Genomic DNA, 10,772 nt, shown 5'->3' on the forward strand with positions numbered 1-10,772 from the left:
CCCTGCCCCCAGGGGTCTGTCTGCTGCCAGGGTAGGGACAATGTTTCCCTCCCTGCCTTGGCAGCAGGAAACTCCTTGCCCTGGCTCCCCAATCAGGGCAGGGGACTTGGAAAGAACTGCAGAGGAGGGGTAGGTACCAGCCCCCTGCCCTAATCTGCTGGTGGGGCAGCAAGCAGCAGGGCTGGTGCTGGGTAATCCTTATCTCCCAGTGCAAGCTCTGTGGTTACATGGCTGGCACTGGGAGATAAGGATCTCCTAGTGCCAGCTCTGCAGTCGTGATTTCAGAGCAGGGGGCTTGGAGTTCCCTGTTGCTGGGGCAGAGAGACATAGTCCCTGTTCCGGAGCCCCGCAGCAGCCGGCAGCTCTTGGGGCAGGGAGCAATCTCCCTGCTACTGTGCAGTTAATAACTGCAAGTAAATTTGGTACTTGCATTTGCAGTTAGCAAATTTACTCATGATTAGCGAGGTTTACTGCTCAGTAAGCATGTGAAAGTATAGATGCACATGCGTGCTGCTTAGTAAACTATACTATTTTGCAGTAAAGTGTCTTGTGTAGATGCATCCACTGTGTCTTTGGATGAGTTCCTGCTCCCTGCATCCACGTCCTTGTTTTCCCAGCTGTAAAAGGGGACTGATAATCCCAACTCTCTGTTGAAATATTTTTTGAGATCAATGAAAGAAGGGGCTGTGGTGTCTTGAGAGGGGTACAGGACTAGCATGAAGCTGGGGTTCTGATGTATGCCTTCTGTGCGGGATAAATGGAGTGCCAGGTGGCAGGAGAGGATATGCCATGTACTAGCTTTCAGCAGGCTCCAGATATGTTCCTATAGGCTGACTGGCAGAGGAAATGTCCAGGAGGGGCCTCAACAGCCCCTGCAGTTTAGGCTGTGCCCTTTCTGCTTGCCCACTGAGACGCAGTGGTCTCTCCCCACAGCAGGACATCAGGCAGGCACTGTATCCCAAACTATGCCTGGGTTTGGGGAGAGCCATTTTCCAGATGCTGCCTGCAGAGAGAAAACAATTTTGTGATTTTCTGCCAGCTGGCCTGGTGGAATTTGCTGTGGGGCCCAGAGGATCTTCATTCTCTGGGCCAAGAATGTAGTTCCCTGACTATAAACAGATATTCGAGTGCTTCTTAAAGCTAGACTCATGTTTGATCCACTCTTCAGAGATGACCAGAAGCAGACCCCAGCACCAAACACTCCCTGCTTTAGGTATACTCTGACTGGGCTCTGGATGTCTGTCTTAGTTCTGACTCCCCAAACCCAGGAACTAGGATGCCTGTTTGTTACTAACAGGTTGTGGTGCAGCTTTGATTCAAGAGTACCTGTGGAGCAGCACAGAGGGGATAAGAAAGTTAATGGGATGCTAAATTCCCTCCCTAATATAAGCTATCTTGGAGGGGAAGGTCTGAGGCTGAATGCCCAGGTGGTGCCTTCAGCTTCCCCCAGAGTGACAGGCCTAGTTAGCTGGGAAGGGTCCACCTCTGGGCCTGGAGCCCCTTCATTACATCCTCTCTCATGCACAGAGGTACATGGGAGCATGCTCAGGAACTCTGCCCAAGCTGCGGAGGAAGGAAGTGGGTATGTGCAGGCACACTACTAGTCACAGACAGAAGTGACAATTTTCACCTGATCTGACCCCTGAAAGTGCTCTACAGCTGTGGCCAAACACAAGTGCATGGCTGCAGAGCATTTTAAAAGAATCTGATCCCACAACAGTCTGAACCCTCATTACACAAGGGTTCAAATGAAGGCACTTCATTAATTTATGTCTGCACACGCCAGGAGCAGGGCTCAGCTGACACAGCCCAACACTGCTCCCAGCACTGTTTTTAGACCAGGAGGGGGAGAAGGGAGCAGTGCTGATTCTGGGGGTTGCCCAGCCAGTGACAGAGGGTGGGGTGTGTGGATTAGGGCCTCTTTCCCTGGATCAGCTCCAAATCGCAGCTCAATCCCCTACCTTCCTGAGCCGATAGCTAATGTCTGTTGATTTGGGAGGATAGATCTAACTCATGGCGCTTTCTGTAAAACACCACGAGTTAGGCCTGGGAGTTGCACTTATAGCTGCACCTACTGCTTCCAGATGAGCTCACTGGGTGCAGACAGAAGTGCATCTCCCAGCTGTAACTCAGAAAGATTTCTGCAAAGTGTTCTGATTTACAATGTTACCCCAGTCCAAACAGAAGTTCACTGTTGGTTTCAGGGAGGAGGAGAACCTAACTGCTGGTTAGAAGCCTGCAGCCAGGTTCCCATAGCAATGGCCAGGGCTCTCTGCCAGTGCTTGCTGTTTTCAGAATGGGAGCAGGGAAAGGCTGCGGAGGGAGTTCGTTCTTGGGGCTCCCCAGCTGGTGCTGAAGGGTGGGGTGTGTGAATTAGAGCCCTCCCCCACCGTGAGGGAGAAGGTCCAATACACTCACCCCACCCTTGGGGGTGGGGGGAGGGGGCTGAAAAGCCCTGAGACTGAACTCCCTCCTCCAGGCTGGGAGCTCTGCAGACACAAGTAACAACAGATGCTACATTTTGAAACATCTTTATCAGATACCTCCTGCAATGAAGGGTCTGATTTTCACTCAATTGGCCATTTTTTAAGCTGTCTGCAGCCATGCGCTTGTGTTTGGTCACAGCTATGAACAGCTTTCAGGCATATTGGCTGAAAGCTGTCACTTCTGTCTGCACCCTCAGTGTCAGTACCTTCCAATACATCCAGTTTGTAGAGTGGATCTAAGGGGATGTGGGCTCTGCAGCCTGAGGCTGGAAGCACTGCTACTGCTGCAGATGAGTGACATTTCTACCTGCCTCTGAGCTGGCAGCCTTCAAACCCAGGCAGCTTCAGGGCTCTGGGCTCTCACTCTTTGAAATCAATTAGGTGATTTGTACTGGGATAGCATGGAGGGGCCACAGCTCTGCTATGCTGGAGCACTCCACAAGCTCAGCACCATAGTCCTGGCCCCTGTACTCAGGGACTCTGCCAGATCTCATGATCATGATACTTCTCTGAGGCACCTGGGCAAGGCAGGGCAGAGAGGAAGGGCTGCAGGGGCAAGGGGAGGAAATGGGGAGATTTTAATGAGAACAAGGCAGGCTTCTTAGCATAGGCAGAGGGAGAAAAAATTATTGTGGGGAGGGCTGACCATGCGCACCCCCCTCCCAGCCTAGTAGGTAAGTCTGTGGGGGAAGGGGTGGGGGGACAGGGAAAGACTAGTGGGTGGGGGCAGATCAAGGCCCCCACGGTGAGGGTGGCTTGTGGGAGGGTTGGAGCCTGGGAGGCTCATCCAGGGGCGTGGGGTGGAGGGGGCTCCCGTCACTGTGTTCACCTCAGGGGGGGCCCAGGGGGTACGTGCCTGCCTGATCTGTGCTCAGGGCAGAGGCAAGCTGCCGCTGTGCACTGGGCTCTGTGCCCTGCTGCTGCTGCTGCCTCCAGAGCTGAGCGACACCATGTGTATCCCACAGCTGGGCAGGCAGGGGACACAGCGCAGCCCAGAGGCGGCAGGCACATGAGGTTGTACAGCTCCAGAGGCAGTGGCAGCAGAGCCCAGCATACAGTGGCAGCCCGCCTCTGCCCTGTGCACAGATTAGGGGGGCACATATCCCCCAAGCCTCCCCTGGGGTCTGCACAGTGGAAAAGCCCCCCCCCCAACGTGTCCCTGGACAAGCTGCCTGGGCTCTGAGTATCCCACAACCTGGCCCAGCCCCAGGGCCCCATTCACCCCAGCCCCTACCTCTGCCCTGCTTCCTCCCTCACTGTGGAAGCCTTGATCTCTGCCCCCCACCAGCTCCTTCCCTTTTACAGAGTAGATTGATACTTGCCCACCTGCTGGGCAGTAATCCATATGTGGGGCTGTGATCCTGGCTGTGTGCGCACCCCTCCCCACCCCTGCTGCAGCTGCCCAGAGCCTGTGGCCGGGCTGCCCAGTGGCCCTACCCACTGCCCCACATTTGGGCGGGCTAAGCCCCATTAGCCCCGGCCTTACACTGCCTATGCCTCTTAGATAGGCAGTGCCTGCCCTAGGAAGAGCCACCAATGCTTGAATGGAAACTTTCCACTGTGTTCAGCGAGAGGCAGCTCCATGCCCAGTCTCTGTTTCCTCTCCATCCCTCTCTGAGGCACTGGGGAAGGAGACAGGATATTTGCCTGAGATTAGGACATCAGCTACCTTAGAAATTTCCCTGCTCTAGCTGCATTTTTCCATTCCATTGACTTGTGACATCAGGACAGTTACCACAGCAACCACCTGTGACATCACAAGCAGAAAAGCATGTGACCATTACAGAAAACTACAGAGATGGCCCCTTGTTTCTAAAGCCCTTGCTAGTGTACTGTCTAGGCACCGGGAGACACAGGGCAAGAGGAGGGGTCCCGGAGTGCAAAGGACAGTGGCCAGATAAGTGCAGTTCCTGCCTTGCTCAGAGAAAGGGTAAGGACAGACTTGAGGCCCTTGTGCCAAGACCTGCAATCCCTATGCTCCCCTGCCTCTGATCTTCTCCCGGCAGGTGGCAGCTTGGTTGCTTCAGTGCAGAAAACAGGGCTTTCTGTGCTGTAGCTCGTGGGAGGCTGGCTTCCTGGCTTACCCATTGCTCCAAGAGGCTCAATATTCAATAGTTGCTTGTGGATTGGGACCAGCTCAGTGCTGGGCAAGGGAAGCAGGCCCCTGGAAGCAGCATTGCCAGGAACATGGGCACAGATCCTGCAGGGTGTCCTTTGTGCTCTCCCTTGCTGTGGTCCACTCACAGTGCTCGTGCCATGAATGCTCTGTGGACCCTGTCCACTGACAGCAGACACTAGCTGGAAATTAGGGACAAACAAGGGAGTTAATGTGTAACAATTGTTCTGAGCAGAGATTAATCAGCCCTGGCCTTGGCTTCTGTGGAGAGTGATCCTTCTGGCTCTGAATTGGAGACCCTTGCACATATGCCCCAACACCCGAACAGGTACATGTTTGTCTTGTGTGTGCAGCATGCCTCGTGTGATCCTGTGCTCACCCTCCATGGGGCATGCCTCTGAGGCATGCACAGTGCCCCACAAAGAAAGACCGTGGGTCTGGAGGTTGTGAGAGCCTCAGGGCAGTGTGTGCCTCAAGGTCCTAAACATGTTACCGTGCACTGTCTTTGTCTTTGTGTGCCAGACATTGGCCAAATCAGCCCAGATCAGGAGTCCTCTTGGGAGGCTTTGGTTGTGCCTGCCTCTCACTGGGGATGGGCTGGCACTTGCTGATTCAGCAGAACTGACTGTGCCACCTGGTAATAATGAGCACCCCTCAAGTTTCCACGAGGAGGCCAAGTAGCATCAGCTCCACCCTCCTACCCCACCCTCCCTCTCCCACACATACTTCCCTCTCTGTCACACCTGTACAGCAGTCCTTGCTCCAAGGAGAAGATCTGGGTCCCAAATCTGCCATGAAGTCCCTGTCCCCGAGCTGGTCTCACCCTGGAGGGAACATAGTTCCTGATGTGGATTTGGGGAGGGTGGAGCAGAAGGTTTCCTCTTCCAATTGAGCCCTGGGAGCTCCCTGCTTTTGTTATAGGAATATTTTACAGCCGCCACCTTCAAAAGCTGAGACAGCACTGGGGACTTTGCCCAAGGAAGACTGGACACACATTGACAGGGCCAGTCTGTCAAGCTAAGTGGCACACAGATTCCTTGTTTCCTGCTTTCAACAGGGACTGCGCTGTCCTGAGTAGTTAGTGGCTCCTTCTCTCTCTGTTCTTAGTTCAGCTCCCAAACCTGGCCCAGCTGCAGTCAGGAAGGATCCTCTTTCCCCCGGGAGTGGGTCATCAGCTTTGCTGCCCTGGCCGTCTTGGCCCTTAGGGTGTTTGCACTGGTCCTGCACAGAAATTTCAATCTCACTGATGTTCGTGTTATCAGACCTGTGCTGTGTGGTGGCTCCTACAACTCATCTGTACCATGGGTGCGCTTCCATGACAGGTGGAGTCAGAGTCACCTCCAGTCTCTGTCCTGCCGCAGAGGCTGTGTGGGGTCCCTAATATGACAGATGCAAAGGACACCTCAGTGGATTAGAGCAGGGGTGTCCAACTCATTTGACCCTGCAGGCTGGATCCAAGCTGTAGGTCTATTTGTGGGCCAGACAAATTGCAAGTGGCAGTGCTAATCCCCATGGCTGCTGAGGCCTCTGAATTGGCATGGCTCCAGAACCCCCCACTTGTCCCCCCCCCTGACATTTTTCCCATTTTAGTCACCAACAGCAGCTAAAACCCCCAAATTCAATGGCAGGGGTTTTTTTTGGGGGGGGGGTGGTGTTAAGCAGCAGCAGTACTAACCCCCTGGGTTCCAGAGCTGTGCTGATACAGCAGCTCTGGCAGATGCAATGACAAGATTCACGGGCCAAATCTGGTGTGCAAGAAGCCCTGTGGGCCACATGACAGCCCCCCCCGCCCCCCCTCCACCGCCCATTCTGAGGTTCAGATCCAGCCTGTGAGCCACACATTTGACACCCCTGGTTTAGAGTGATTGTCTTTCAACGTAGGGACAAGTGGGCCACATGCCCACTGAAGGGAGATGGAGGAGAAGGCTGATCCAAGGACACAATGGGCTTTTCTCATCCTGCTGTCTGAAGGCCAGATTTTCTTCACCCTTTCTCCAGGGCTGGCAGGGTAAATACCATGATCACCAGGCCTCTAGTGGACTAAGAGGTGGTTTTCCCAGAGTGAGGCCTGTCCCTAGCACTGCAGGCATGCTGACCCCTGAGATTTTCCCCAAGTGCAGGAAACTCAACTGCATAATTTTGTGGGACTAGGGGACTGCTTTCTTGCTCTCCCCCTGGCTTGCTCCCTGGCCTTTTGGTTAACAGCAGGTGAGACTAGGGGGCATCTGAACCCTAGGGTCGTTGGGCTTGCCTATAGGATGTCAGCCACAGATTTGGTGAGTATATGAAGCCCCAGATGGATGAGTCTGGGAAGGACAATACTTGCCCAGTGATACAGCCATATGAACTTGAACAATTAAGCTCTGCTCAGTCAAAATTGGAACTTTATTATTGGGTTTTGCCCAACAGAATTTGGAACTGCTTTGGCCCTTGAAACAACATTTAAAAATACAAATAGAATAAAAAAACCTTCCTCCAGGGTAGTCCCTCTTCAGTCTCTCACAGTTGGGGGAGTGTAAGCACTGGGTGCCCAAGAGAGAGGGGTGGGCAGGAAGCTGCCTTTTTGTGTTGGGTGGACTAGCACTCACATTCTTAGAAAACCTTTTGCAAAGTGCCCAGCATGTTTACAGGACAAGCTTATTTGGACTCTGCTCACTATACTGATGCAGACGAAGCCTGGGAGTGCCAACCACACCAATAGATACCAGCCCCGCTGCCCATTCTTCCTCTGTGTCCCCCAAGCTCCCCTGGCCAGCTGGGAGCTCTTCCAGTTAACTATTGACACAGAGAACACAGATCTTACAAAGTATATTGCAGCAAATTCAGGAGCTGGCAGTGTTTCCAGGAGCTTGAGTCTCTGGCTGCTTTGCTGCATGATAACTAGAGCTCTGGGAAGAGCAGAGAACATGCTGTCCCAAATCTGGCTGCTGTGGTTTCTGGGCCAAAGGTTGGTGTGAGGCACTGGAGCTGCAGCGAGTTCCTGTCCTGTTATTTATTGATTTGCTCTGCAGTGAGAGAAAAAGGGGCTCTGGTATGCTTGCATTTTCTACCTGTGCATTAGATTTTCATGTGCTATAGAACAGGAGCTCTGAGCACTCTGTAAGCAGCCTAACAAGTTATCTATCCTCTCTGGGTTGCACATCAAGGGGCGCTTGTATACATGACGGGGGTTTTATCCCCAAGGTTTTATTCTATGCCCCTAAATGGAAATGGTGGGGCATAGAATAAAAACCTGAGGCCTAAACCATTTCATTTTTTCTGTCACATTATGGTGAGGGGCCCACTCCTTTTATTTTTTCGTTAGAGCAGGCTGTGGCTGTGGCTGTGGCTGAGGGGCGAGCTGCCGATAGGGTGAGCTGAGCTGTGGAGGGTCCTGGTCCTTTCCTCCACAGCAGCGATGGGCTGCTAATAAGCCAAGTGCCTCAGAGGTAGCACCTGGCTGGATCTAACTCTTCCCTGAGCCCAGTGGGGCTTCCAGCATCCCATGCATGGCCCGTGCTGTCTTCTCGCCACATGGGACCACATGGGAATGGACTGGTTTGCCCCTGGGACAGTGCAGAGAGGTGGCAGGCAGGCAGCTGGATGTGCTGGCAGCCAGAGGAGGCAGCAGAAACAGTGCATGGAGTGCTGGAAGCTCATCGAGCCCCAGCTTCCCTGAGCCCGCCTGGGCTTCCAGCGTCCCCCAGCACTATCCCCCCTGCCTTCTCTGGCCACCAGCACACCCAGGCATCCTCCTGCCACCTCCCTGTGCTGCCCCAGGGGCAAGCCAGCCCCTTCCTGGGAAGTCCCAGGCAGTGGGAAGGTGGTAGGGACAGTGCACAAGGTACTTGAAGCCCCAGCAGGCTTGGAGAAGAGTTAGATCTGGCCAGGTGCTACCTCCGAGCTGGGGCAACACCTGGCCTGCTAGCAGCCTGCCTAGGGGGGCCCGGATGTAGTGTAGTTTGCAACCATACAAAGTCATTTAAAACCCCCAAAAGTCTTGCACGTGTACACTCTGATGCCATTAAGCTACACAAAGTGACATTTTTGTCCTGAGTACATGTTAAAGGTGTCACATGTACAAGTGCCCAAGGGCTCTGCACTCTCCACCCAGAGGCTATTTCTGTCTCCTGTAGCTGTTCCTTTGGTAAATGCTTTCCAGCAATGAGAGGCAGGAACCAGAATCTGAGGAATGAGCATCCTTGGGGGCTCTCCAAGCTGGGACTGGGCACCTACGTGTGTGCCTTAGTGCTGCCTAACTCAGTCCCACTCCAGCATAGGCCCAGGCGACACCAAAGAGAGTCTGTGTTTGGTAACATTACTTTCCTATTCTTTCAGCATGGAAGTGTGCATCGGCTTTATAAACAGCAGTGCTGCGGTAGCTCCCAGCCCTCTGGACATGGCTCTCCAAATGTTCTCCCTGCTGCCTTATTCCTGCTCTGACTGGGAGAACAGTCCTCTGCTCTGGCTCCCTCTTAACTCCCTGCAGCATGTCAGTGGGAAGCCCTATCTCTGCCCCCTTGTCCAGAGGTTCCAGAGTCTATGTTTGGGCTATATCCAATCAAGATGCCTAGTAAATAAATAAGAACCTGGGGAAACTGGTATTTTGTGGACAGGGAGAAATCATAGCTTGAGCAGACGGAGCAAAGTTGCTCCTCCTACAAGCTGTGGAGCCAAACCCCATTTTCCCCTCCATTCCTAGCTTGGCTTTGCAGCAGCTGCTGCCCCTCTAGCTTCTCTTGGGTCCAGGGAATTCACCCAGGATTTAGGCAACAAAACTGAGAGCAGTAATGCAGATTCGGTGAATGGCTAATAGGCCAGACCTTACCTCCCCAGCCTCAGAGAAATAGGTTTACTGACCCCAGAACACGTCTCTCAAAATGTCTTCAGTTAGGCCATTTCTTGGGAAAGGAAATGATTTGGAGCATCAAGCCAAGCATCTAGCTCTTCACAGGGTCAGGCTAGCCTCAGCCGTGCCATTTTATAGGTGGGGTACAGAGGAGGGCAGGTCACTCAGCAGGACAATGGCAGTGCTGACAAGGCAGCTCTGGGGTCCAGGGTTCCTGTTCCTAGAATCTGTGAAATGCCAAGTTTGGACCTCTGAAGATCAATACCGTGGACATGGAGCAAGGAAAGAACTTCCCTATAACAATGCCTCACTGCAATGCAGGAGGCTTGGGTCAGTGGCCCAGGGACGGAATCTCCCTGGGATAAATGTTGCAGCCAGCAAGGAAAGGCTCAAAAAATACAAGGCCTGTAACAAGCTGTTATACAACTTCCTCGGTGGAATGTGCAAGAGTCTGACTCTTGGGAAAGCACACACCATAAACAGTGATAAGGGACATAAATGGCCTAAGCGCAGAGCAGAGGCTGGAAGGCTGGGAGCTGGAGAGAAAGATGTGGCTCTGGGAAGCTATGAGATATGATCTCCAATGACCTGGGAATTAGAAGCATTCCAAGCATTAAGTTCAGTTTCCTCCCACTCTATCTTGAAGGGGAATTGAACAGAGACCAGGCCAGACCGGTTGGATACTCTAGCACCTTGAAGTGCTGTGTTATGCGGGAATGAAGCAGCACAGATGCTGGAGGCGCTGGCGCAATTCCCAGACCCTGTCCAAGTTCCTTAGTTGTTGAGACACTCCATTAGGATTTCCAGCAAAGTAAGGGTGTTTGGCAGAGAGATTTTGGGTCTGTCCCAATGCTGACTCTGTTTTTCCACTGGAAGAGGCTTCTAACTTCTGCCTGGGAAGCCAAGTAGGGCTCGTACACTGCCTGGCACTGCCTCCCAGAGCTGCTGAGAGGGGAGTCCTGATTGCTGGGCCTGTGTGAATCCTGATCATGTTAGTTAAGAATTTAAAAGTGAGGAAACAGCCAAAGCAAGACATGCGGCATTTCACACTTCAGGGCAGTAGGGACTTGGACTCAATCATCTGGGCGAAAGGATCTTTTAGGGATTTGGGGTGAGAATAAGCGGTAATAGAAGGGCCTAAGGGGCTAGGATTTCTGGTTCTTGGCATCTCCATTTGGGGCCTATTAGGAAAACGGCCCATGGGTACACGAGTGACTTGCATGTGGGCAGCATGCAGCTGCAGAGAGCAAGAGGTACTTTGCACAAAGGAAATAGAAGTATCCTGTGTCTGAGTGCTGTAGTTCAACAGCAGGGGAGTGCCTGCTGGTTTTTAGGTTCTCAG

The 10,772-nt window shown here is 53.1% G+C and overlaps 1 long non-coding RNA gene and 1 pseudogene across 1 annotated transcript; one reads left to right on the forward strand and one right to left on the reverse strand.

Moving 5' to 3' along the window:
• Positions 1–913: 913 nt before the first annotated feature.
• On the reverse strand, positions 914–5,575 carry LOC109286329 (uncharacterized). Its single transcript, XR_002094329.2, has 3 exons — positions 5,346–5,575; positions 4,571–4,784; positions 914–1,003 (listed from the first exon to the last, which is right to left on the reverse strand). It is a non-coding gene; the product is annotated as an uncharacterized LOC109286329 (long non-coding RNA).
• A 1,019-nt stretch (positions 5,576–6,594) lies between these two features.
• On the forward strand, positions 6,595–6,778 carry LOC132250463 (U1 spliceosomal RNA; annotated as a pseudogene).
• Positions 6,779–10,772: the final 3,994 nt, after the last annotated feature.

Source organism: Alligator mississippiensis, chromosome 4 (genome assembly GCF_030867095.1).
Source record: "Alligator mississippiensis isolate rAllMis1 chromosome 4, rAllMis1, whole genome shotgun sequence".
NCBI lineage: Eukaryota > Metazoa > Chordata > Crocodylia > Alligatoridae > Alligator > Alligator mississippiensis.